Below are 27,522 nucleotides of genomic sequence, written 5' to 3' on the forward strand. Positions count from 1 at the left end.
GGGTTCGACGGGCCGAATGGCCTCCTTCTGTGCGGTAACCTATAATGTATGCATCTGTGAGCATACTCAGGTTTACAGAGTCGTTGAACTGTGAGTGGCTTAGTCAGTCATGTGAAGTCACAAGACTCAATAAAACCTCAGCGAGTTGGGTTTGGGGACTCCACAATGAGGCAGATGGTTGTGAGCCTGGTGGGTGAACTGGTAATGTGTAGTGTGATTATTAAACCTTTGCTAATAAACCAACTAGTTCTTAACAGCAATGTGTTGCTATGAATTCTTAAGCAAAGAACCCATGAAGCAAATACATTACATTACCTTTCTAGGATTCTAAACCCAAGTGGTCTGAGACTACCTCCTCCAGGTGTCTCACATCAGCTCTCTCTCTGGTAAGGTGAGGACCATACTCCAGAGTCATAGGGCCCAAGTTTCGGCATCAGGTGAAAACGGCGCACCTCCGAGACTTACGTGAACTGCCTGGGCTCGAAGGTGCGCCGGAATATTTTGCTGCAATTCTCCGGTCCTCCTGGAACGTGGCGTGGCGCAGCGCAGTCTTCCTGAGGCGGAACAAGCTGCAGGTGGGCGGGGCTAAGCCCCTGCGTGTCTGAAGACTGCCGGCTTCATTGCGCGTGCGCGTTGCAACGTGCACGCCTGCGCAATGGCTCAGCAGGGCGTTTTTCCCCAGTCTGTTTCAGAATGGTGTGGGTACCGGGGAGGGATGGAGGAGCATAGAAAGAGGGCACTGGGGAGGTGATTGGTGGGAGAGAAACATGGGAAGGGCTGGAGAAGCATGGGAAGGGATGGAGAAGCATGGGAAGGGATGGAGGAGCGAGGCAAGGGATGGAGGAGTGTGGGTTGGGGGGCACTCGAAATGATCAAAGGGCCGGAGGAGAGAGCAGGGGTGCCTCCATCCAGCCTCCCCCTTCCCCCGCGTTCAGCCCCTCACACCCCCCCACGTTCCGCCCCACAGCCCCCCCCCCGCATCCAGCCACACCACCCCCCCACACACCGCCCCCCCACCCCACACACCCCCACCACACACCCCCATCTCACACCATCCCCGCCACCACCCCCCCCTCACACACCCCCCCCCCCCCCACACACACACACACACACCCACACACACACAAACACCCCCCCCACACACACAAACACCCCCCACACACCCTCACCACCACCCCCACACACACCCTACCCCGCTCCCCCACTCTTCACTGTCAGATACAGAGAGAGAGAGAGAGACACTGACAGAAACACCTTCCCTTCACATAAAGGTAGGACTTCATTTTTTAAAATTTTTTATTGATTGGTTGCTTATTACTTTGGTCTTGGAGCTTTAGGTGCAGGGTTCATTCTATTTTTTATTAATTAATTGCTTATTACTTTTTGTGCTTCGTAAATGTACTGCTTTGTTTTGTGCTTACTGCTTTAAATGTATTTTGCTTCTTTAATGTTGTTATGAAGGTGTTTATGGAAAATCCTCTAACTTCCCTCCCCCCCTGTTGTGATGTTGATGTGTCCTTTGTGTTTAGTGCTTTCCCCCCCCCCCCCATCTCTGGCTGTGCCTGCAGTAAACTTAACTCTAGGTAAAGTTTTTCAGAACTTACAAAAGTGGATACTTACTCCATCCTAAGTTAGTTTGTAGTAAGTTTTCACTGCCGAAACTTGCAAAACAGGCCTGAGTGGCTGGACACACCCCCTTTTGAAAAAAAAAATACCTTACCTAAAGCCAACCTAAACTAACTCACTAGAACTGGAGCAAACTATTATCCGAGAATTGCAATTTCTAACATATTCCAAACTAAACTAGTTGCTCCAGAAAACTAGGAGCAACTCCACCCGAAACTTGGGCCCATAGTGAGGACTGAAATCACAGTGAGCACTATGGGGAAACCAATTTGCTCAAGGCTGTCCCCTGGAGCGGACTCTGAGAACCCGGGTCTTTAGTACGCTCAATCATCTCCTGAATTATACCACCACTATTGAGTTGATGTGCACCCACAGCTACCTTGCATGGTTACAACAGTAGCAGTGTACATGTAGCTTTTAGCATCCCTGGGAAATGGAAACTGCTTTGCAGCAAGGCAGAATTTGCTGCATAAACATTTGCTTAGCTGTTCAATTACAGGTGCATTCAATAAATCCGAGGTTGGGATAATTGGCCTAAAGATGCGGTAATTGGACTTTGTTCCACTGCAGAAGAGCTCACCGGCATCACTTCACAAGTGATAAAACAGCAAAGCACTGTTTGAAAGTGTGTTTGTTCCACTTGGCTTAAAAGCAGTCTGCTCTCATAAAGCCAGGAAAGAGAGGAGTTTTATGGCATTAGGGGAGTAAGTTCACAACAGTAGGTCAGCAGCCTCTTGCTGTGATACTGTATTCAAAATAGGAAAGGCAAAAATATGACTTCTGTGCAATGGAATGGGATTTTATTGCACAAATGCGCTGGGTGGGGGGTTGAGGAAAATGGTAGCGCATGGGAAATCCCGAAATATGTTCAGCGTGTCTATCGGTGGCTGTTTAACGCAGCTACTTCATCAGCATTTTATTTCCAGGTTTTCCGTCCAATCAGCGGCAGCCAGTGTGATGAAGACCCTCATGACACTATCTCAACTCCAGTATTTAAAGGGACAATCCAAACTTGCAAGTTGAAGAAGTTGGAGTTGGGAAGAAGAGAGGAGGAAGGTCATAAACCAAAGCAGAACGTTCAAAGGCTGCGCCCTATTTCACGGACACCTTCCTGGATGTGCTGCTGGGGGCTGTGAGGATCGGAAGGGAGATGCCCCTCCCTAGCAACGGGAGGAAGAATCCTACTGGGGGGGGACTAAGAAGGTGTGGTTGGAGGTGGCAGAAGAGGTCGGCAGCAGGAGAGCAGTGCCACACTCCTGGATCCATTGCAGGAAGTGGTTTAATGACCTTACCAAGGCAGGAAAGTTGAGAGCAGTGGCGCATTCACCTACATCCTGATGTGCATATCACCGCAAACATCTCACGCCTACTTTGCAACCTTCTCAAGCCTACTGCAGCACATCACTGCTCACACCAACTTACCTTGCAGATATTTTTTTAATTCACGGAATGTGGACGACATTGGAAAGGCCAGCATTTATTGGCCATTCTTAATTGCCCTCGAAAAGGTGGTGGTGAGCTGCCTTCTTGAATACAATTGAATGGCTTGCTCGGCCATTTCAGAGGGCAGTTAAGAGTCAACTAGATTGCTCTTTGTTCAGTGGGTCAGGAGTCACATATAGGCCAGATCAGTTAAGGACGGCAGATTTATTTCCCTAAACTAGATGGAACTTTACGACAATCCGGTAGCTTTATGATACTAGCTTTTATTCCAGTTAATTGAGTCTAAAGAAAGACTTGGATTTATATAATACCTTTCATGATCACCGGACGTCTCAAAACACTTTACAGCCAGTTAAGTACTTTTGGAGTGTAGTCACTGTTGTAATGTTTAAATTGCCCAACTGCCATGAACTCATGTCACCAAATCATTAGTTCAGACCTCTGGATTACTAGTCCAGTACCATAACCACAATGCTTTTATACCTATAGCGCTCCCATCCCTCTCTGTCTGTACACTTCCTCACATCCCTATCTGTCCATCCACCACTGACACTTACCCTCATCCTTATGCAATGTCATGCCTCTCCCTCATAGTCTCCCTCAGCAAATGCTCTCCATCCATTGAGTGAACACATGTCATTACTTTCGCTCTTAGGTCTCTTCTTTCCCTCCTTGCAGAAGAGGGCAGAGAACACGAGGGAGAGGCAGGTGGCCCTCCAGCCATCTCACGATTAACAGCTGCAGAGGAGGAGGAGGCTCTGGAAATCATCGGAGTCTCAGTGTGGCTGGCCGTTGGAGATGGGGGCCTCCCACAAACCTGGTGATAGATCATCATCATCATCATAGGCGGTCCCTCGAAACGAGGATGACTTGCTTCCACGTCAAAAAAGGATGAGTTCACAGGTTTTTCGAATGAAGGGCCCGAACTACATCCTGAAGGGTGGAAGATGCCTGTGCATGGATTTTTTTAACGTGTGGTGGCCGTTGCACACCAGCCACCACACGGGCTTGTCAGAGCTAGGTCTTGGACCAGTGGCAAGGATGACCCAATACGACTGGAGACCAGCTCTGCTGCACGAACCTAGTGCGCGCACATATTGCAATGTGGGCTGGTCCTTGCTGCCCCAATTAACTATCAGACAGCCATATGGCACACAACACATTGATTTGCTGTAAACACCGAGTGATTATATGATCATGGTCATAATGATAATTTCCTATATACTTACAATGGCAATCCTCATTCATGTCTTATCTCCCACACGTCCTTCAAACGGCCATCAAGAGGTCGTACAAGTCGCTCACAACAATGTTGAATTTTCAGAGGAGCTCAGTCCCTCTGAGGGTGCAACATCTCAGGACTTATGCAGACTATATACCAGCTCTGATACTTGCACTTTGGTGGGGCCAGTTACAGAGAGAGCTGGGTTTTCAGCTAGTGATTCACACATCACATGTGAGCAGGAGCAGATGGTGGAGTCAGGGACAGCTGTGGGGAGCCCGTGTTGGAGGGTGCCGGTGTTAGATCTCTTAATTTCCAATGAAATACGAACTCCGATGGTAGTTTTAACTTTTTAATACTGGCAGAGAGCAACAAACTGCTGGCTGATTGCCAGTTTCTTTGTCTTACTGAGACACATGGTCAAAATGGCTGTACTTTATACCTGGATCAATTTACAGAAAAGAACTCGCCTTCTTTGACCTTATTGGCTCAATTGAAAGTCTTTTAACGTTTTATTGGCTCGCTACCCAAGGTCCGAAAATGTCAAGTTGATTGATGAGTTAATGGAATATGCCGAACTGCATGTAGCAGCCTTGACTTGGGGGTCTGTGAATTTTCACAGTCTGTCTAAATGAGCCTGTTTGAATTCTCTATCAGCCGGACTCACCCAGCTCTGCTCAGTTGGTCACAGATACTGTATCCTGGGGGCCGGCGGTGAAGTGGATAATCATTGAGCAGCAGGAAAGATCATGCAATATAATGACTGGTGTTCCAAGAAGACTGTCCACAATTGAAGAGAGACTGCCGGAGCCCACCTTAAACATTAGTGGGATCCTGTCGCAGGCCACTGTGATGATGTCTCCATGGATGGAGTGGCCAACTGAATGGAACATCAAATGCGACAATCGAACAAGTGCATGCAGGCCTTCAACAGGGGCTTGCAGACTGTAGATGCCACCTTACATAGGATGAATGATACCCTAGCCCTGGCCCTGCAGCGCATCACTGATCTGCAGCAAAGTGTTCTCCAGCAGGGAAGTATGGCTGGGCCATGAGAGGGACATGGAAGTGGGAATCTGCTTAGGGCATTCCCACTTCCCACCACCTTGGTCAGTATCCAACATGCTGGCTCGTGTCCCAAGGGCCAAGCCTGCCCCTGAACAGGGGGCAGGTGGAACAGTCTTTGGCTGGGTCCTCACCGAGTCCAAATTCCAGAGGCTGGCGGCCAAGAGCATCTCAGCAGTCAGAGCAGGATCTGAGCAGCCAGCCTCTACCTCTGCTGAAGCCACAGGGGCTGCACCATGTAGAAGCTGTCTGAAAAGGAGAAGGAAAGATTTGTAGTTGTACAAGGGTATGCAAGTGGGCATCGTACACATTGTTGTGTTGTTAAATGTCTTTTGAAGCACAGAGATGGTATTGTTTTGAACCACTTTCCCATGTTGCACATTCTTGGTTGCTGGTTGGCAAATCACCTTTTCAGTTGTTTGATGACAAATGGGAAGGCCTGAATTGAAGGCAACAAATGTGGGGTGGAAGGGATGATAGCGATGTGAAAGGGATGCTTGGTTGTTTGGAGGACTGCTTTGTATTAGTGGCATTGGGACGAACAGTGTTTTCTGCATATGGTTATTAGATGGGATCACTGGTGGAACCTAAGTGAACCTTGCAATAATCAGAGCATCCCAGGCAGCAATGTGCATTGCTAGTGATGCATTGCCTTCATCAGCTTCCGCCTCCTCATCTTCCTACTCATCAGACTCTTTGGAATCCTCTAAAGCGCCTTGGTTCTCCTGCAGGTCCAAACCTGGCTACTAGGCAATGTTGTGCAGAGCGCAGCACACCACAGCCCTTCTGGAGATCCTGGCTGGTGTGTACTGAAGGACGTCCAGATCTGTCCAGGCACCTGAAGCACATGTTCAACATACCAATGGCTTGGTCAATGACACATCTGGTGGTCATTTGGCATTCATTGTAGCGCTCCTGGGCCTCATTCCTCTGGTTTCTGAGATGTGTCATCAGCCACGTTTTAAGTGACTGAGACGTTGGGGAGCAGGGACTGCTGCAGCATGAAAGCATTACGGCAGAAGCCCAGGTATCTTCTGCACATCTGCATAAAGATCATTTTGTGGTTGCACACCAGCTGCACATTGATGGGGTGAAAGCCCTAGTGATCAACAAACACTGCTGGGTGTTCTAAGGGTACTTTAATTGCCACGTGTGTGGAGTCGATGGGTAGCCAGCCAGACCTAAAAACCCAAGCACTTGCTCATTCTGACTGGCCTCATAGTCGGAAAGGTTGACATAATTGGCGGCCCCTGGAAAACAAGCCTGTTTTATGTATTTGTGTGTCACCGACTGGGAGTTCTGGTGCCTAAGGATGGTCGTGACTTTGACAGCCACTGGTAAAGCATGGCCACCAGGTCCAGCTGGCAGCATGTCTTGTTCCAACAGGCTGCAAATGTCAGTAGGGTAACATTGAGGGAACAATGATCACAGTATCGTAAGGGTTAGATTAGCTTAGTTGGAGGGAGGCCAATTTCAGTGGGTTGGGAATGAGTTAAGCCTGGGTAAATTGGAATCAAAGATTGGCAGGCAGAACTGTAATTGAACAATGGGCTGCCTTTAAAAAGGAGATAGTTTGGGTACATTGTGGTATAATCCCACAAGTGGGAAAGGTAGGGCAACCAAAGTCAGAGCTCCCTGGATGATGATTGAGATAGAATGTAAGATGAAGCATAAAAAAGGGTGTATGACAGATGTCAGGTTGAGAATATAAGTTGAGAACCAGGATGAATATAGAAAGTTCAGAGGGGAAGTGAAAAAGGAAATAAGAGGGGCAAAGGGAGAGTATGAGAATAGATTGTCAGCTAACATAAAAGGGAATCCAAAAGTCTTCTACAGGCATATAAATAATAAACAGGTAGTAAGAGGAGGGGTGGGGCCAATTGGGAACCAAAAAGGAGACCTACGCCTGGAAGCAGAGGGCATGGCTGAGCTATTAAATGAATAGTTTGTATCTAGTCTTCACCAAGGAAGAAAATGCTGCCATAGACATAATAAAGGAGGTAGTTGAGATACTGGATGGGATAAAAACTGATAAGGAGGAGGTACTAGAAAGGCTGGCTGTACTTACAGTAGGTAAGTCACCAGGACCGGACGGAATGCATCCTAGGATGCTGAGGGGAATAATGGTGGAAATCGCAGAGGTACTGGCCATAATCTTCAAATCATGCTTGGATACAGGGTGCTGCCAGAGGACTGGAGAATTGCAAATGTTACACCCTTGTTCAAAAAAGCGTGTAAGGATAAACCCAGCAACTATAGGCCGGTCAGTTTAACCTCGGTAGTGGGGAAGCTTTTAGAAACAGTAATCAGTGACAAAATTAACAGTCATTTGGACAAGTGTGGATTAATTAAGGAAAGCCAGCACAGATTTGTTAAAGGGAAGTCATGTTATACCAACTTGGTTGAGTTTTTTGATGAGGTAACAGAAAGATTGATGAGGTCAATGCGGTTTACGTGGTGTATCTGGACTTCCATAAGGCATTTGATAAAGTGCCAGATAATAGACTTGCCAACAAAGTTGAAGCCCATGGATTAAAAGGGACAGTGGCAGCATGGATTCGAAATTGGCTAAGTGACAGTAAATAGAGAGTAGTAGTGAAGGGTTGTTTATCGGACTGGAGGAAGGTGTTCCCCAGGGGTCAATACTAGGACCACAGCTTTTCTTGATATATATTAATGACTTAGATTTTGGTGTACAGGACACAATTCAAAATTTTGCAGATGACACAAAACTTGGAAGTATCGTAAACCGTGTGGAGGATAGTGATAGACTTCATAGACAGGCTGGTGGAATGGTGGACATATGGCAGATGAAATTTAACGCAGAAAAGTGCAGTGGTACATTTTGGTAGGAAGAATGATGAGAGGCAATATAAACGAAAGGGTACAATTCTAAAGGGCGTATATGAACAGAGAGACCTGGGGGCATAAATGCACAAATCTTCAAGGTGGCAGGACAGGTTGAAAAAGTGATTAAAAAAGCATAAGGGATCCTGGGCTTCTTAAATAGAAGCATAGAGTACAAAAGCAAGGAAGTTATGATGGTTCAGCCTCAGCTGGAGTATTGTGTTCAATTCTGGGCACTGCACTTTAGGAAGGATATGAAGGCCAAAGAGGGTGCAGAAAAGATTTACAAGAATGTTCCTAGGGATGGGACTTCAGTTACATGGATAGACTGGAGAAGCTGAGGTTGATCTCCTTAGAGCAGAGAAGGTTGAGAGGAGATTTAATAGAGGTGTTCAAATCATGAGGGGTCTAGACAGAGTAGATAGAGAGAAACTGTTCCCATTGGCAGAAGGGAACACAGATTTAAGGTGATTGGCAGATGAACCAAAGGCGAAATGGGGAAAAACACAATGAGTGGTTCGGAACTGGAGTGCACTGCCTGAAAGTGTGGTGGAGACAGACTCATTTGTGGCTTTCAAAGGGGAATTGGATAAGTACCTGAAGGGTACGGGGAAAGGGCGGGGGAGTGGGATGAGCTGAAGTGCTCTTGCAGAGAGCCAGTACAAGCTCGATGGGCTGAATGGCCTCCTTCTGTGCTAAAACCATTCTATGATTCTATGTCTGCCACCACCTGATGCAAAACCCTGAGCCTCTTTAGACGCTGGTGTTTAGATTTGTCGAGGACATTATTCTCTGCCTGTCGACCCTGTGTGCCAGGTAAGGCCTCTTGTGAGCTCTAGTTCTCTGCTGCTCCCCTCGCTCCTGTGGAGCTACAGGTCTGTGACCAGCAGGCTGCTGCTGCTGCTGGGCCTGGTACTGTTACTGGTACTGTTACTCATCTAAGGTCCAATCTAAGGCAGCATAAGCAGCCCCCATCCTGATCTGATAATCAGACCTCTGAAATGGAGATCTGATCTCCAAACCACAAGGCTTAGATGAAACCTCAGAGTATAGACGGTACCTCCAATGTATTGAAGAAACCTCCAATATGTGTAAAGTAACCTCTCAGTACAAGTACTGTGAGCAAACCCTTTCCCAGAAGCAGGTAAGAAAGCATCTGTGAGTACTGGTTGAACCTCCCTTATCCAGAATTCCCTTATCCGGAACCACCCCTCGTCCGGAACCATTCCCGGCCACCGGGTGGCACATGCGCCGATCTCCCACATGAACAAATTGAAGTCCTTGCTCGCTGTCAAGTCCCGCAATCACTGGCCTGACCCCGTGGTCCACCACCTCCCTCATGATCTCTCTGTCGCATTTCCTGCCCCAAGCCAGCCAGCCCTGATATCCCCTTGCTCAGTACCTATACCATCCAATTTAACGTAATCACCATCGTCCGGAAAAATCCCTTATCCAGAACAGGCCTGATCCCGAGGGTTCTAGATAAGGGTGGTTCAACCTGTACAGTATTTAGTGCCATTTTTCCCTGCATTGCTTCTGCCTCCTCATTTGTCGCTGTATACTCACCTTGCTTTCACTGGCACGTTCCAAGAAGCCCAGGAAACCCATGGATCCAAAGTTAATGTTGAAAATCCGTGTCCATATCGCTCTAATTGAGCGATTATCATATGTTAATTAGCAACCCACCTCTCCAGAGGGGGGTGCTTACACTACAATGAAACCTGGAACTCGGCGGGTCGGAGCCCATCTACCAACGTGCTGGTAGCATTCTCGCCTCAGTATCAGAAGGTTGTGGCTTCGAGTCCCACTCCAGTGATTCGAACACAAAAATCTAGGCTAATACTTCAGTGCAGTGCTGAGGGTGTGCGGCACTATCATCTTTCAGATGAGAAATTAATCTGCGGTCCCATCTGCCTTCTCAGGTGGACATTAATGTTCCCATGCCACTATTTGAAGAAGAGCAGGGAAGTTCTTCCCGGTATCCTGGCCAATATCCTCAACCCACATCACTAAAACAGATTATCTGGTCATTATCTCATTACTGTTTGTGGGACCTGGCTGTGTGCAAATTGGCTGCCGTGCTTCCTACATTACAACAGTGACTACACTTCAAAAGAATGTCACTGTCTATGAATTGCTTTGAGATGTCCTGAGGTCATGAAAGCCACTATATGAATACAAGTCTTTCATTTCGTTCTTTGTTTTCACTGCCTCTTGTTTGCCTCATTGACCACATTTGCAAGCACCGATTTTCTAACAGTCTGAAATAAATTAACCACCAATCTTCCCAATGTGTGAAGTTGATCTGTGGCCTGACCATTTGAGAACAGTAATGATTAGGATCCCACACAGCTCCTTTTTACCTTTCCCACGTCACCACTATAATATCTCAGTGACCGTTCCATGCATAACTTCAAACCAGGCGCACAACAGGGGCTTTGATTATTGCACAAGCTTTTCCGCCAGTAGCGCTTCTGGGTCAGACTACTCCTTCCTGCCCACATTACAACCAGCTATTTCTTTCTGACCATCTGGCCTACCCAGTTTACGTATCAATGCATCACAGTAGAAACTGTGTCCCTGTAACATTATTCTTTCCTGTCAGAGCATACTATATAAGAAAGTAAGAACATAAGAAATAGGAGCAGGGTTAGGCCATTTAACCCATCGAGCCTGCTCCGCCATTCAATAAGATCATGGCTGATCTGATCATGGAATCAGCTCCACTTCCCTGCCCGCTCCCCATAACCCTTTTGTCATGTATGTACATTCTATTTGTAGCAACCAGATGGCATCATTCTTGGAGGCTGCTGCTCAGGTATAAAAGGCCAGCCATTTTGAGAGTCAGGCACTTTGGGCCTAAATAAAGCAGAGCCAAGGTCGTACCTTGCTTAGTTAAACAGTACTCAGTTTGAACCTTTATTGAATACATAACATTTGGCAACGAGAATACAAGAACCTTTGTTTGAAAAACGATTCGTGGAGGGAGAAGATTGGGCAGACTTTGTGAGCTGTTTGAACCAGTACTTCGTGGCCAACAAAATGAAGGGGGTCGACGATGCAGATCGGCGCCTAGCCGAGTTCCTCACCGTGTGCGGTTCAAAGATCTACGGTCTGATAAAGAATCTAATCATAACTAGTGATCCAACAGAGAAAACGTACGAGGAATTGTGTACATTGGTGCGGAGCACCTCAAGCCAGACGACGGCATCATCATCTCGAGGTACAGGTTTTATACACACCTTCGATCGCAGGCCAGAGCGCAGCGGAATTCGTTGCTGACCTGAGACGTCTAGCGGGGCCATGCAAGTTCGGGACAGTGTTGGCAGACATGCTGCGGGACTTCTTTGTTATCGATATCAATCACAAGGTGATCCTGCACAAACTTCTGGCGGTGGAGTAGCTGGATTTAAAAAGGGCCATCCAGATCGCGCAATCATGTATGACGACGGACAGGAGTCCAAAGCAAATAGCGATGAAGAACCAAAACTTGGCAAGTACTGTAAATTCGATTGATTCGGCGTTCGGCAGAGCGGCACATGGCACGGCCTATCCGGCTGCGTTCGCAAAACCTGTGGCTGCCCAAAGTCCGCCAGCGGGAATGTATCCGACTTCTCCGTGTTCGCGTTGTGGGGGAAATCATCGGTACCAGTAGTGCTGATTTAAGCAATATAGTTGCAAAGGCTGTCTGAGAGTGGGGCATCTCCAGCGCAAGTATACGCAGATGAGCAAGTGAGCTGCGACACACCACGTGGAGGATGAGAGTCAGACTAGCATGGATCCGGATATGCAATCCGAGATGCCAGAGGAGGAAGTGTATGGACTGTACTCCTTCATAACCAAGAGTAAACCAATTTTGATTAATGTGAAGTTTAACGAGATACCAGTATCGATGGAACTGGACATGGGGGCAAGTCAATCGATCATGAATGAGAGGGCATTTAATAAGCTGTGGGATAGTAAAACTGTGAGGCCCAGGCTGAGCCCTGTTAACGCCAAGCTGCGCACGTACAACAAAGAACTGATAAAGGTGATTGGCAGTGCACAAATTAATGTGTCGTATAACAGTGCGGTTCACGAGTTACCACTGTGGATTGTTCCAGGCAATGGTCCAACGCTGCTCGGCAGTAGGTGGTTGGAGAAAATCAGATGAGACTGGGATGACATAAAGGCGTTGTTGTCGGAGGAAGATACATGTGCCCAGGTATTGAGCAAGTTCCCCTCGCTGTTCGAACCGGGTGTCGGCAACTTCACGGGAGCCAAGGTGCAGACCCACGTGGACTCAGATGTAAGACCTGTCTATCATAAAGCTCGGGCAGTGCCGTAGATGATGAGGGAGAAGATCGAAATTGAACTGGACAGACTCCAGCGTGAAGGGATCATATCACCGGTTGAATTTAATGAATGGGCCAGCCCCATTGTTCGTGTGCTGAAAAGTAATGGCACAGTCAGAATCTGTGGTGACTACAAGGCTACGATCAACAGGGTTTCGAAACAAAATCAGTACCCGTTACCGAAGGCTGATGATTTGTTTGCGACGCTAGCCTGAGGGAAGTCATTCACAAAACTGGACTTGACGTCGGCCTATATGACAGGAGTTGCTCGAGATGTCGAAGAAACTTACTTGTATTAACACGCACAAAGGACTGTTTATTTACCACAAGTGCCCTTTCAGAATTCGCTTGGCTGCAGCAATATTCCAGAGGAACATGGAAAGTCTACGGAAATCCGTTCCCAGAACCGTCGTGTTCCAAGATGACATCCCGATCACCGGTCATGACTCCAAGGAACGTCTGAACAACCTGCGTTTAGATAGAGTGGGACTCAGACTGAAACGTTCGAATTGCGTCTTCATGGCATCGGAGGTCGAATTCCTCAGGAGGAAAATAGCCGCTGATGGCATCAGACCTACTGACGTGAAAACAAACGCCATCAAGAATGCATCCAAGCCGCATTCATTCCTGGGTCGACTCAACTACTTTGGTAACTTCCTACCTAAATTGAGCACCTTACTAGAACCACTGCACATGCTATTGTGAAAAGGAGATAACTGGGTAAGGGGTGCATCGCAAGACAGAGCTTTCGAGAAATCCCCCAATCTGCTTTGCTCAAACAAGCTGCTGGTACATTATGACCCATGTAAATGTTTAGTTTTGGCCTGTGACGCATCATCATATGGAATTGGTTGCGTACTCCAACAAGCCAATGAGTTGGGGAAACTTCAACCTGTCGCGTATTCATCCAAAAGTTTGTCTAAAGCAGAAAGAGCCTACAGCATGATAGAAAAAGAAGCTTTCGCGTGTGTGTAAGGTGTTAAAAAGATGCATCAATACGTGTTCGATCTGAGGTTCGAATTAGAGACTGATCACAAGCTGCTCATTTCATTGTTTTCCGAGAGCAAAGGTATCATTACCAACGCTTCTTCCCGCATCCAAATGATCTGCCTATGATTATGTCATTCGCTACAGACCTGGCACAGAGAATTGTGCCGATGCTTTGAGCCAGTTGCCGTTGCCTACACCGGAGGTGGAAACGCAACAACCGGCGGATCTAATGTTAATCATGGATGCTTTTAAGAGTGAAGGACCCCCTGTCACGGTTCAACAAGTTAAGACCTTGACCAGCCAGGACCCGATTTTATTGGTGGTAAAGGGCTGCATCCTCAAAGGGGATTGGTCTGCCATACCTAAGTAAATGTGCGAGGAGGCCAAACCGTACATTCGTCGCAAGTACGAACTGTCTATTCAAGCAGATTGCATATTGTGAAGCAATCGCGTTGTAATGCCCAAAAAAGGGAGAGAGAAGTTCTTGCATGAGTTACACAGCACACATCCTGGTATAGTGATGATGAAGGCCATCGCCAGGTCCCATGTATGGTGGCCAGGAATTGATTCTGAGCTGGAAGCATGCATGCATCAGTGCAACACTTGCATGCAGCTCAGCAAAGCACCAGCGGAATCGCTGCTGAGTCTGTGGTGGTGGCCATCCAAACCTTGGTCCAGGATTCATGTAGATTTTGCAGGTCCCTTCCTGGGCAAAATGTTTTTAGTGGTGGTGGATGCTTATTCGAAGTGGGTGGAATGCACAATCATGTCATCCAGCACGTCCACGGCAACCATAGAGAATCTCAATGTCATGTTCGCGACACATGATCTGCCTGACATAGTGGTGAGCGACAGTGGGTCGTGCTTCACCAGTCAGGAGTTTCACGAGTTTGTGAAACTTAATGGCATAAAACATGTAAGGTCAGCACCTCTCAAGCCTGCATCCATCGGGCAAGCAGAACGTGCAGTACAAATTATCAAGCAAAGCATGAGGAGAGTAACCCAAGGGTCACTGCTTGTCGTGCATACTGCATACTGCATACTGCAGAGGCTGCAATCCAGGACATAGTCGACGTATTTACTGAGGCATACGAATGCATGGGCCTTACCCTAAATTCCGTAAGACAAAGGTTCTCCACCAGCCTGTCCTCACGGCACAGCACTGCTCACCAGTCATCAAGATCCAAGGCGCGGCCCTGAACACCGTGGACCACTTCCCCTATCTCGGGAACCTCCTATCAACAAGAGCAGGCATTGATGATGAGATCCAACAACGCCTCCAGTGCACCAGTGCAGCCTTCAGCCACCTGAGGAAAAGAGTGTTTGAAGACTAGGCCCTCAAAACTGCCACCAATCTCATGGTCTACAGGGCTGCAGTAATAGCTGCCCTCCTGTATGGCTGAGAGACATGGACCATGTACAGTCGACACCTCAAGTTGCTGGATAAATATCACCAACGATGTCTCCGCAAGATCCTACAAATCCACTGGGAGGACAGGCGCACCAACATCAGCGTCCTCATTCAGGCTGACATCCCCAGCATTGAAGCACTGACCACACTCGATCAGCTCCGCAGGGTAGGCCACATAGTCCGCATGCCAGACACAAGACTCCCAAAGCAAGTGCTCTACTCAGAACTCCTTCACGGCAAACGAGCCAAAGGTTGGCAGAGTAAATATTACAAGGACATCCTCAAAGCCTCCCTGATAAAGTGCAACATCCCCACTGACATCTGAGAGTCCCTGGTCTAAGTGGAGGAAGTGCATCCGAGAGGGCGCTGAGCACCTCGAGTCTCAACGCCGAGAGCATGCAGAAATCAAGTGCAGGCAGCGGAATGAGCGTGCGGCAAACCAGTCCTACCCACCCCTCCCCTCAACGACTATCTGTCCCACCTGTGACAGAATCTGTGGCTCTCGTATTGGACTGTTCAGCCACCAAAGAATTCACTTCAGGAGTGGAAGCAAGTCTTCCTCGATTCTGAGGGACTACCTATGATGATGATGATACTGCTGAGTTACAGGACAAGACTCCACATGCTCAAAGGGGTCTCGCCTGCTGACAGCATGATGAAAAGAAGTCTTAAGACCAAGCTATCTCTGGTACACACAGATTTAAATAATCATGCTGAATACAGAAGACAAAGTCAACAAGGGTACCACGATCGCGCAACTGTGTCATGCGAGATTTCTGTTAATGATGCTGTATATGTGTTGAACTATGGTCAGAGTCCCAAATGGATCACTGGTACAGTCATGGCCAAGGAGGGCAACAGAGTATTCATTATTAAGCTCAAGAATGGGCAAACTTGCAGGAAACACATAGATCAGACAAAGCTGAGGCACATAGAAGAGTCAGAGCACTTGGTCGAAGAAACCATCAACGACCAACCAACCTACCAGCAGTCTTCAGGATGTTTCCAGTAAAGTGGACAAAAGAGAACCAGTTGATGTGGTATATTTGGACTTTCAGAAGGCTTTCGACAAGGTCCCACACAAGAGATTAATGTACAAAGTTAAAGCACATGGAATTGGGGGTAGTGTGCTGACATGGATTGAGAACTGGTTGTCAGACAGAAAGCAAAGAGTAGGAGTAAATGGGGACTTTTCAGAATGGCAGGCAGTGGCTAGTGGGGTACCGCAAGGTTCTGTGCTGGGGCCCCAGCTGTTTACACTGTACATTAATGATTTAGATGAGGGGATTAAATGTAGTATCTCCAAATTTGCGGATGACACTAAGTTGGGTGGCAGTGTGAGCTGCGAGGAGGATGCTATTAGGCTGCAGAGTGACTTGGATAAGTTAGGTGAGTGGGCAAATGAATGGCAGATGAAGTATAATGTGAATAAATGTGAGGTTATCCACTTTGGTGGTAAAAACAGAGAGACAGACTATTATCTGAATGGTGACAGATTAGGAAAAGGGAAGGTGCAACGAGACCTGGGTGTCATGGTACATCAGTCATTGAAGGTTGGCATGCAGGTACAGCAGGCGGTTAAGAAAGCAAATGGCATGTTGGCCTTCAGAGCGAGGGGATTTGAGTACAGGGGCAGGGAGGTGTTGCTACAGTTGTACAGGGCCTTGGTGAGGCCACACCTGGAGTATTGTGTACAGTTTTGGTCTCCTAACTTGAGGAAGGACATTCTTGCTATTGAGGGAGTGCAGCAAAGATTCACCAGACTGATTCCCGGGATGGTGGGACTGACCTATCAAGAAAGACTGGATCAACTGGGCTTGTATTCACTGGAGTTCAGAAGAATGAGAGGAGACCTCATAGAAACGTTTAAAATACTGACGGGTTTAGACAGGTTAGATGCAGGAAGAATGTTTCCAATGTTGGGGAAGTCCAGAACCAGGGGTCACAGTCTAAGGATAAGGGGTAAGCCATTTAGGACCGAGATGAGGAGAAACTTCTTCACCCAGAGAGTGGTGAACCTGTGGAATTCTCTACCACAGAAAGTAGTTGAGGCCAATTCACTAAATATATTCAAAAGGAAGTTAGATGAAGTCCTTACTACTCGGGGGATCAAGGGGTATGGCGAGAAAGCAGGAAGGGGGTACTGAAGTTTCATGTTCAGCCATGAACTCATTGAATGGCGGTGCAGGCTAGAAGGGCTGAATGGTCTGCTCCTGCACCTATTTTCTATGTTTCTCTGTTTCTATGACTCAAGAGTCATCAGTGAACCCGGAATTTCCATCACGGACCTGTTCAATAAAAATGGACTTGCAATTCCTGACATGGCCACTGCCATCCCCAACAAGCCAGTCACCCAGCCATCAACCACAACAGACCCCGCACACTCACCCAAGGCTGGAATCGAACTGAGACGGTCAACCCAGGAACGCAAAGCACCAGACCATCTCAACCTGTGAAAGACTGTGAATAGATCTCAGAGGGGGGTATTGTCATATATGTACATTCTATTTGTAGCCACCAGATGGTATCATTGTTGGAGGCCACTGAGCAGCACACACATGGTGCTGCTCAGGTTTAAAAGGCCAGCCATTTTGAGAGTCAGGCAATTTGGGCCTAAATAAAGCAGAGCCAAGGTCGTACCTTGCTTAATTAAATAGTACTGAGTTTGAACCTATATTGCATACATTACACCTTTGTTCCCTTATCACTCAAAAATCTGTCTATCTCCGCCTTAAATATATTCAATGACCCTGCATCCATCGCTCTCTGGGTCAGAGAATTCCACAGATTTACAACCCACTGAGAGAAGAAATTCCTCCTTGTTGTGTATGCAATAACTCAATAGACTGAATACTATAAACTTTGAACAGGTACAAACCTGTCTCTATTTTATTAGGGTCCAAAGTGATTACATTACAAGATGGCTGGCGTTTTATACCTGGGCCGCACACACATGCACACAGATCAATGACCTTCGACAATGGCGTCACCTGGTGGCTAGTAAACCCAACCCATATATGACACTCCTCATCTCAGTTTTAAATGAGCGGCCCCTTATTCTAAGACTGTGTCCCTTAGTTTTAGTTTCCCCTATGAGTGGAAATATCTTTTCTGCATCTGCCTTGTCGAGCCCCCTCATTATCTTATAGTTTTCGATAAGATCGCCTCTCATTCTTCTGAACTCGAATGTGTATAGGCCCAACCTACTCAACCTATCTTCATAAGTCATCCCCCTCATCTCCAGAATCAACCTTGTGAACCTTCTCTGAATTGCCTCAAATGTCAATATATCCTTCCTTAAATACGGAGACCAAAACTGCATGCAGTACTCCAGGTGTGGCCTTACCAATATCCTGTACAGGTATAGCAGGACTTCTCTGCTTTTATATTCTATCCCCCTTGCAATAAAGGCCATCATTCCATTTGCCTTCCTGATTATTTGCTGTACCTGCATAATTTTTTGTGTTTCATGCACCAGGACCCCCAGGTCCCTTTGTACTGCAACACTTTATAATTTTTCTCCATTGAATTTGTAATTTGCTTTTCTATTTTTTTTCTGCCAAAGTGGATAATCTCACATTTTCCCACATTATACTCCACAGATTTTTGCCTGCTCACTTAGCCTGTCTATGGGCCCAAGTTTCCACATGATTTGCTCCTGATTTTTAGGAGCAACTGGTGGAGAACGGAGTATCTTAGAAATCGCAATTCTCCACATTTAAGTTTTCTGCAGTTCTAGTCATTTAGAACAGTTTCACTTTGGAACAGAATTTTTTTTTCAAAAGGGGGGGTGTCCGGCCACTGACGCCTGATTTGAAAGTTTCCACAGTGAAAACGTACTCCATCTAACTTAGAATGGAGCAAGTGAAGATTTTTGTAGGCCTGAAAAAACCTGTTCTACACATTAAAAAATCAGGCGCAGGTTACAAATTAGGCGTCCGGAACGAGGTGGGGGGGGGGAGGGGGGGGAAGGGAACTCATTAAATTCTACAATAAATCCTTAGTTATACTTATACAAATATTATACAAATAATTCCAACCTGAATAAAAATTTATAAGCAAAGAAAAGATTAAATAAACCATGTTCCTACCTGTGTGAAAGTGCTTCAGGCAGGGAGAATGCTGCAGGAAGCCTCACAAGTTGAGGCAGCCGTTCCCGGGGGGGGGGGGGGGGGGGAAAGGCAGTGAGGGCCCGACCGACCGCCGGCAGCAGCCGTTCCCGACGGCAGGGAGGAGGCAGTGAGAAGGCTGCAGGAAGCCTCAGAAGTTGAGGCAGTCATTCCCGAGGACCCCCTGCCGTCGGTCGGGCCCGTCGGGAAATGGCTGCCTCAACTTCTGAGACTTCCTGCAGACTTCTCACTGTTGCAAGAAGCCTCAGTGCTGATCATGGAAGGGCAATGTGCTTTTATTAAAAAATGATAAAAAAATGAACAGCTGCAAAGAACTACAAAAATGGCCGAGTGCCAATGTTTCCTTCACGCTGTGCGTGCGCGAACGCTCCAACGCGCACGCGCAGGGTTGCCGGCACGAAAAAAACTCATTTAAATGGTACCCGCCCCCTCCCACTTACAAAATCGGCGCGAGTGGTAGGCTCCGCCCCCTGCACGCCGCGCCAGGCAGACATGGAGCTGCAAGGCCCTCGAGAATAGCACGGTTTTTTTTAGGCGCCGTTTTAGGCGTGAAATACGGGCACCCAGCTCGGAGGGGCGCCTGTTTTGCCGCATGTGGAAACTTGGGGCCTATATCCCTTTGCAGATTTTTTGTGTCCTCCTCACAATTTGCTTTCCCACCCATCTTTGTATTACCAGCAAACTTGGCTACGTTACACTCGATCCCTTCATCTGAGTCAGTAATATAGATTGTAAATAGTTGAGGACCCAGCACCGATTCCTGTGGACCCCCACTAGTCATTGTTTGCCAACCGGAAAATGACCAATTTATCCTGACTCTCTGTTTTCTGTTAATCCTCTATCCATGCTAATATATTACCCCAAACCACGTGAACTTCTATCTTGTGCAGTAACCTTTTATGTGGCACCTTATCAAATGCCTTCTGGGAATCCAAATACACCACATAGACTGGTTTCCCCTTATCTACCCTGCTCGTTACATCCTCAAAGAACTCCAGCAAATTTGTCAAACATCATTTCCCTTTCATAAAACCATGCTGGCTCTGCTTGATTCAATTATGCTTTTTCAAATGTCCCGCTACTGCTTCTTTAATAATGGACTCTAGCATTTTCCCAATGACAGATGTTAGACTAACTGGTCTATGGTTTCCTACAGGTTTTCCATCATATTGTTGTTGCACGCCTGCTTCCTGTCATACGATATTAATGGAGAAAAACATATCGTAGTACAGGATGACTGATAGGAGCAGTGAAACACGACTGAACTCACAGTGACAGGAACCATATAACCTACTTGCACTTCAGGTTCACAGGCTCCCAAGTGTCGCATGGTGAATTATGTCTTAGAACTCACCAATCCCAATTCTATTTATAGTGACCGTTTGTGTGATATACTAATTAACTCATTCATTTAGCAGCGAGAAAAGTCAGTGATGCATATGACTCGGGGGGTCACGTGACATCAGTAAATTACTTCTGGGAATTAATTAATGGAAAATAACCTACCACATCTCAGAGAAGACACAATATATAAAGAAAGCAATGGGCAAAAGAGTTTTTATTTCAGGAAAGAAAGGAAATACCAAGCTGTAGATCTTGCTGAAAGTAACAGGAGACTAGCAGTGTACTTTGAAATCTTTGTGTTTCTCCAGTGCTAACAAACTGCCTCTATGATGTGATGTATTTGGAGCCTGAAAATGGGCCCAAACACATTTCTAGGCCCATGTCTTTACAGCAGGCAATGTGACAGTATTACACTTATTAAAGTCCTTGTCAAACCATCTAGGAGTGCTATGTTGGCAACCGAGAGCTGGCAGCTTTTAGCTGGGGTATGTGCAATACAAACAACCTTTAATGTCAATCAGACCAGAGCTCCATGGGTACCTAGTTGCTTGATGAGGCCTTGACACCTAAGAACAAGCACACCCCATACTGCATATAAAGCAGAAATGCTATATGTATACAACACAGCGACTAACCCGGCAACTTACCTGAACAATAGTCTTGCAAACTCCTTGTGCTGGGCACATAAAAACATAAAAACATGAAAATAGCTGCAGGAGTAGGCATTCAGCCCTTCGAGCCTGCACCATCATTCAATAAGATCATGGCTGATCATTCACCTCAGTATCCTTTTCCTGCTTTCTCTCCATACCCCTTGATCCCTTTAGCCGTAAGGGCCATATCTAACTCCCTCTTGAATATATCCAATGAACTGGCATCAACAACTCTCTGCGACAGGGAATTCCACAAGTTAACAACTCTCTGAGTGAAGAAGTTTCTCCTCATCTCAGTCCTAAATGACTTACCCCTTATCCTTAGACTATGTCCCCAGGTTCTGGACTTTCCCAACATCGGGAACATTCTTCCTGCATCTAACCTGTCCAGTCCCGTCAGAATTTTATATGTTTCTATGAGATCCCCTCTCATCCTTCTAAACTCCAGTGAATACAGGCCCAGTCGATCCAGTCTCTCCTCATATGTCAGTTCTGCCATCCCGGGAATCAGTCTGGTGAACCTTCGCTGCACTCCCTCAATAGCAAGAACGTCCTTCCTCAGATTAGGAGACCAAAACTGCACACAATATTCCAGGTGAGGCCTCACTGAGGCCCTGTACAACTGCAGTAAGACCTCCCTGCTCCTATACTCAAATCCCTATGAAGGCCAACATACCATTTGCCATGATTGATAGGTCATACTGCCTCAAGTCAAACCAATGTTTGTGATTAATAACTTCTATTCATTGAGATCTCGATAAACAGCAAGAGGAGAGAGCCATTGATCGAGTAAGTGAATGTTTTTCTTTTGTATGTTTGTTTGTCTCTCCCCCTCCACCCACATTCTACTATTTCAGCCTTTCATCAGTTTGTGCTATTCTGTGGCTGGCAGCATGGGACAACGTGGGCCAGGGATATCTCCACGACTACCGTAAATGCCAATGTATTATTTGGCCAGCAGGAGATGTGATTCCAGCAGGTCCTGCCAGAGGACATCTTTGTTCTCTTTTCAAGGCACTCCACCTACACACCCAATGGAAAGCTATAGGTGCTGAGGTCCAGTCGATGGCTCTGATTGACGAGCAGCCCTCGAGCTTGCGCTCAGGCCTTCCACTTGGGGATGTGAGAACTATTACATAATATTCTTTTACAAATCTAGTTCTTTTCATTGATCAGAAAATAAATCATTGTATTGCATCTGCATAAATTGCAAGGATGGAGCTAAAAGAGTTGCACAATCTACTAAAGTTCCTCCTAAACCTTTAACGCAACCACCTTATACCTGATTGAGAATAGAAAGACCTGAAGGTTGTATTCTACTAACTAATGAACATAAGAACATAAGAAATAGGAGCAGGAGTAGGCCATACAGCCCATCGAGCCTGCTCCACCATTTAATACGATCATGGCTGGTCCAATCATGGATTCGGGTCCACTTCCCTGCCCGCTCCCCATAACCCTTTACTTCCTTATCGGTTAATGCTCATGTGTCACTCTCTTGAGTTTTGAACCGTCTTGCAAATATTGACCTGGTTCCTGAACTGTCCCCACAGCAATGCGGAGGGGAGGCTCTCAATTATAGGTCCATTCTCTGCGCACTCCAACCTTGATTTTTAGGTCTCAACTCAGAGTGTCTCAGCTTTACAATAGTTATTTCAATGAGAGTTGATTTGAGCTACTAGTGGGTCTCTTGTGGCATCGCTCGTGGGTTATCCAGGACTTGGAGTGCAGTTTCTGAGGTTTAGCACTGCTCTTCTGTTACCTTTATATCCATCATTTTAATGTAGCAAGTTTCCAACTCAAGCCTCAGGCTCCAGATAGAAGCGATGGTCTAGAGAGACTTCTTGCAGACATGTCTAACAATTACCTGCGTAGGTTTATTGATTTTTTTTTCAATAATGCGTAGTGTTTATGTGTGATGTTTTATAAATGTTACTTTTAGTTGGTCAGTGCCCCGAGTAAAGCAGGCAGAAAACATCATGGAGAAATTATTTGAGTGGTTTGATCAGTTTTGTGGTATGTGCTGGGTTCGTGAATGGCAGCTATGAAAGAAAAATTGTGGGATTTGACCTCAATTTGACTCTGCATTGCCTTCAAGGGGGAGCTGGACCAGTTCTTGCCCGTAGCAGAGATCGCATCATATAGAAGGAAAGTCACTTTACAGATAACACTTGGTTCCTGTCATCTGCTGGACTGGTTTCAATCACCTGAGGGGGTCAAAGGGGAATTTTCCAGACATGTTTCCCTTATTGGCCCTGAATTTTTCTCTGTCTGCCCAAGGAGATTACATGGCTGTGTGTGTGTGTGTGTGTGTGTCTATTTGCACGTGAGCTGGGGCTATGGCAGGGGGTGGGGGAGTGTGGGGGGGTGGGGTTAGGGGTTTCTAGGCATGATGCTTCTGGCATCATGATAGTGGAGCAGGTTTGATGGACTAGCTGGTCTTTTCCTGTCTGCCATTTTCGTATGTTTGTATCTTTTCTGTTTGTATGTTGGTTCCTTGTTCCTCATTGGTTCTCTTTTGCTACTTTTGATAGTCACATTAAGTCAATCGGATAGTTAGTAACATAAATAAATAGTTGTTGCATTTAACTTACAGTTTTTTGCCCTGTCATTCTCTGACACTTTGGCCACGATTTCACCTGCCAAGGCAGGAGAGAGACAGGCAACATTGACGAGCGAATTCAAACGCTGCTCCTGGCTGCATGTCAGCTTCCTGGTTGTGCCGGTACATGATTGGGCATTTTAAGCCCGCCCTGCGAGGTTCTTGGCCAATTAAAAGGAAGCGGGCCTGATGACATCATTTGATGATGCATCATCAGCAAGTTTCGTTAAAGGGACCATGCGCAAATTTACTTTGACATTTGTGCTGTCAGTATTCTACAGCACTGAGGTGCTGCAAACACTGACAAGCACTACACAGAGATGCATGGCTGCACCCAGGCTCTCCCATGATTCCCTCCAGATGCTTATGGAAGGAATCACAGCACGCAGGGAGGCCCTCTTCCCTTCCGATGGGTTGAAAAGACCTCCCCTGGAGACCAACGCAGCCTGGTTGCATATAGTTGCGAAAATGTGAGGTTATCCACTTTGGCAGAAAAAATAGAAAAGCAAATTACAATTAAATGGAGAAAAATTGCAAAGTGTTGCAGTACAGTGGGACCTGGGGGTCCTTGTGCATGAAACACAAAACGTTAGTATGCCAGTACAGCAAGTAATCAGGAAGGCAAATGGAATGTTGGCCTTTATTGCAAGGGGGATAGAGTATAAAAGCAGAGAAATCTTGCTATAATTAACTGTACAGCGTATTGGTGAGGCCACACCTAGAGTACTGCGTACAGTTTTGGTCTCTGTATTTAAGGAAGGATATACTTGAATTGGAGGCTATTCAGAGAAGGTTCACAAGGTTGATTCTGGAGATGACGGGGTTGACTTATAAAGATAGGTTGAGTAGGTTGGGCCTATACAAATTGGAGTTCAGAAGACTGAGAGGTGATCTTATCGAAACATATAAGATAATGAGGGAACTTGGTGAACGCAGAAAAGATATTTTCACTCATAGGGGAAACTAAAACTAGGGGTCATAGTCTCAGAATAAGGGGTCACCCATTTAATACTGAGATAAGGAGGAATTTCTTTACTCAGTGGGTTGTAAATCTGTGGAATTCTCTGCCCCAGAAAGCTGTGGAGGCTGGATCTTTGAATATATTTAAGACAGAGATAGACAGATTTTTGAGATAAGGGAGTAAAGGGTTATGGGGAGCGGGCAGTGAAGTGGAGCTGAATCCATGATCTTATTGAATGGTGGAGCAGGCTCGATGGGCCAAATGGCCTACTCCTGCTCCTATTTCTTATGTTCTTCTGCAGGTCAGAAGCAAGGATGTCATCAGAAGGACCAGGTTGCCATGGCGCAAACTTTTCAATGATCTCAGATCATGAAACATTAATACAAAGCCACATTCAACCTCATCCTGTTGTGCCACTCATCACATCCCCATCTCTCTGCCTTCTCTACCCTACTCCTGCACATCCTTACTCACACCAACTTGCCTTGTACCTCCACCTATTCCTCTTTATCTACATTATCACATCCCCATCTCACTAGCCATCTCTCACACTCACCCTCATCCTTGTCCAATCATACCAACTAACAACATACAAGGATAGGTAATTGGGTGTTTTTTTTGCAACATCCATGTCAAGTTTCTGCTAATGGGTTGTCAAACATTAAAATATTTATTTTCAACACTTTGTCTTTTTGGACAGATTTGTGTGCTCCTTTGGAAATGGCTTAGTGAGTTGCAGTGAATAGTGAGACATATCGGTACCCCCCACAATGGTGATGAGTGTGAAAGGAATGGCTTGGGCAGTGCAGGGATGCTTTATTGTATGGTGTTAGTGTGGGGTGGTGCCAACCTGGCGCATCACGTGGCAGCCAGGGTGTACAGTGTCAAGTGAAGTAAATGTGGCCATGGTGAGACCATCTCAAGCCTCCCGGGCAGCAAATGTGATCAGGAGCTGATGCCCTGTGTCCTGTCCAGCATCAGGTGATTACGGAGAAGGTTGGTGCTGTTGTTGGTGTTGCTGGTGTGCCTGGTGCTGCTGGTGTTGGGGCTGATCGTGGTGGAATTCTGAGGGCCAAGGTGAGGTTTTTTCAAGGGTACCGATGCTGATGGAAGAGATGGCAGCTGAAGCTGAGATGACAGAAATGACATGGGAACTGACATGGAGGCAGGTCCAGAGCGGGATACCACCCCGCTGTCAATCTTTTAGATTTTGACAGAGGACCCACCTCCAAACCCGCCCTCTGAGTGTCGGCAAAATCTAGCCCTTTGAGTGGGCTGACGTCTCGAAGGTCACACTGTCAAAAGAAGTGAAGCCACGGATGAGTGAAGGGTGTGACACGTTTACCAATATAAATAGATGGATGGGTCATTTCAACATGTACTCTGTTAGTAATAGTCTATCATGTTGAAGGCCTTTTGTTCAGGCATGAACGGAGATTAATTAATAACATTCGAGTAGACTGAAAATATGTTTTGAAAAGAAGCCCAGATATTCAACAAGGTAAAGTGAATGAAAGGGACTTACTTTCTTTTTTCCCCACAAGCCTTATTATGATCCGAGATGTTCCCATAGTCTGGTACTTTCAATGGGCTTCTGAAAACTGCAACGAGGTGCATAACCAATTCAAAATCGATACAAATTAGGTAAATCCACCATTTTAAATAATATTGCAACTCTGCATGTGGAAAAATCAACAAGTCACTTTTGAGGAAAACTCCCAATGTCACGACATGTCGGTAGAGGAAAGAAATATTCTTTTAGAGCAGTCCTCAGAAATAAGGAAAAATTCTCTTTTTAAAAAAGGAAAGGGAGATTTAGCCATTTGGCAATACGCACACAATGATGCGATCTCAGCAGTCCACTGAAAAATTTCACTGCAAATACCACTGAAGTTCAAGCTGGCCTAGATGAAAACATTGGTCAGCCTGCGTGAGAAGTATTAGTCATGTGTTTGTACCTGATATTTTCCAGTGCTGGTGGTATGACATCGTTGGTGGTATTTCTCCAGCGATTCTCCAGCACCAGACTAACCTTTGCAAGGTAGCAGAAAATCTACCCAGGCTATATTCAATGAACTGATCCTGAAGGAAACCAGGATCAAACTAGTCAAAGCAGTCTGGTGGTTTGTTTTACATTTTTGGGTAGAATTCTTGCATGAAAGAAAGAATTAACATTTATATAACACCTTTTATATCCTCAGGATATCTCAAAGCACTTCACAGCCGATTAATTGTTTTGAAGTCCGATCACTGTTGTGATGTGAGGAAACACAGCAGCCAATGTACATTCAGCAAGGTCCATTAAACAGCAGTGAGATAAATGACTAGTCAATCTCCTTTTTGATTGAGCGATAAATATTGGTGAGGACCTCAGGAGAATTCCCTGCTCTTCTTAGAAGAGTTCCATGGGATCTTTTACACCCACTTTAACAGGCAGGCATGGCCTTGGTTTAATATCTCATCCAAAAAATGGCACCTTTAACAATGTAGTACTCCCTCAGTACTGCACTGAAATGTCAGCCTCCATTGGCCCGGAATTTGCGGTTGGAGGCTTCCCATGGGAAAGTGCCTCCGATTCACAAATAAAATACCTGGTGGTCCGGGAGGTACGGAGATTTTAACAGCAGACTCACCTCTGAACCCACCTCTCCAGGTACCCGCGAGTAGAGACCCATGTATCCCAGGGGCATCGGTGGTTCGCAAGCTCCGGGATCATGTGGGCCGGTTCAACCAATAAAAGAAGGAAATCCCCATTCATGCTTATGGGGATTCCTTATGTACGAAAACCCCATATGCATGAATGAGAATACATCCAAAATACATGTACACATCAAATAAAAAAAACATTACATATTTAGAATGAATTAAAATGGCATTTCATTAAATATTTAAAA

Source organism: Pristiophorus japonicus, chromosome 6, assembly GCF_044704955.1.
Source record: "Pristiophorus japonicus isolate sPriJap1 chromosome 6, sPriJap1.hap1, whole genome shotgun sequence".
In the NCBI taxonomy this organism is placed as follows: Eukaryota; Metazoa; Chordata; class Chondrichthyes; family Pristiophoridae; genus Pristiophorus; species Pristiophorus japonicus.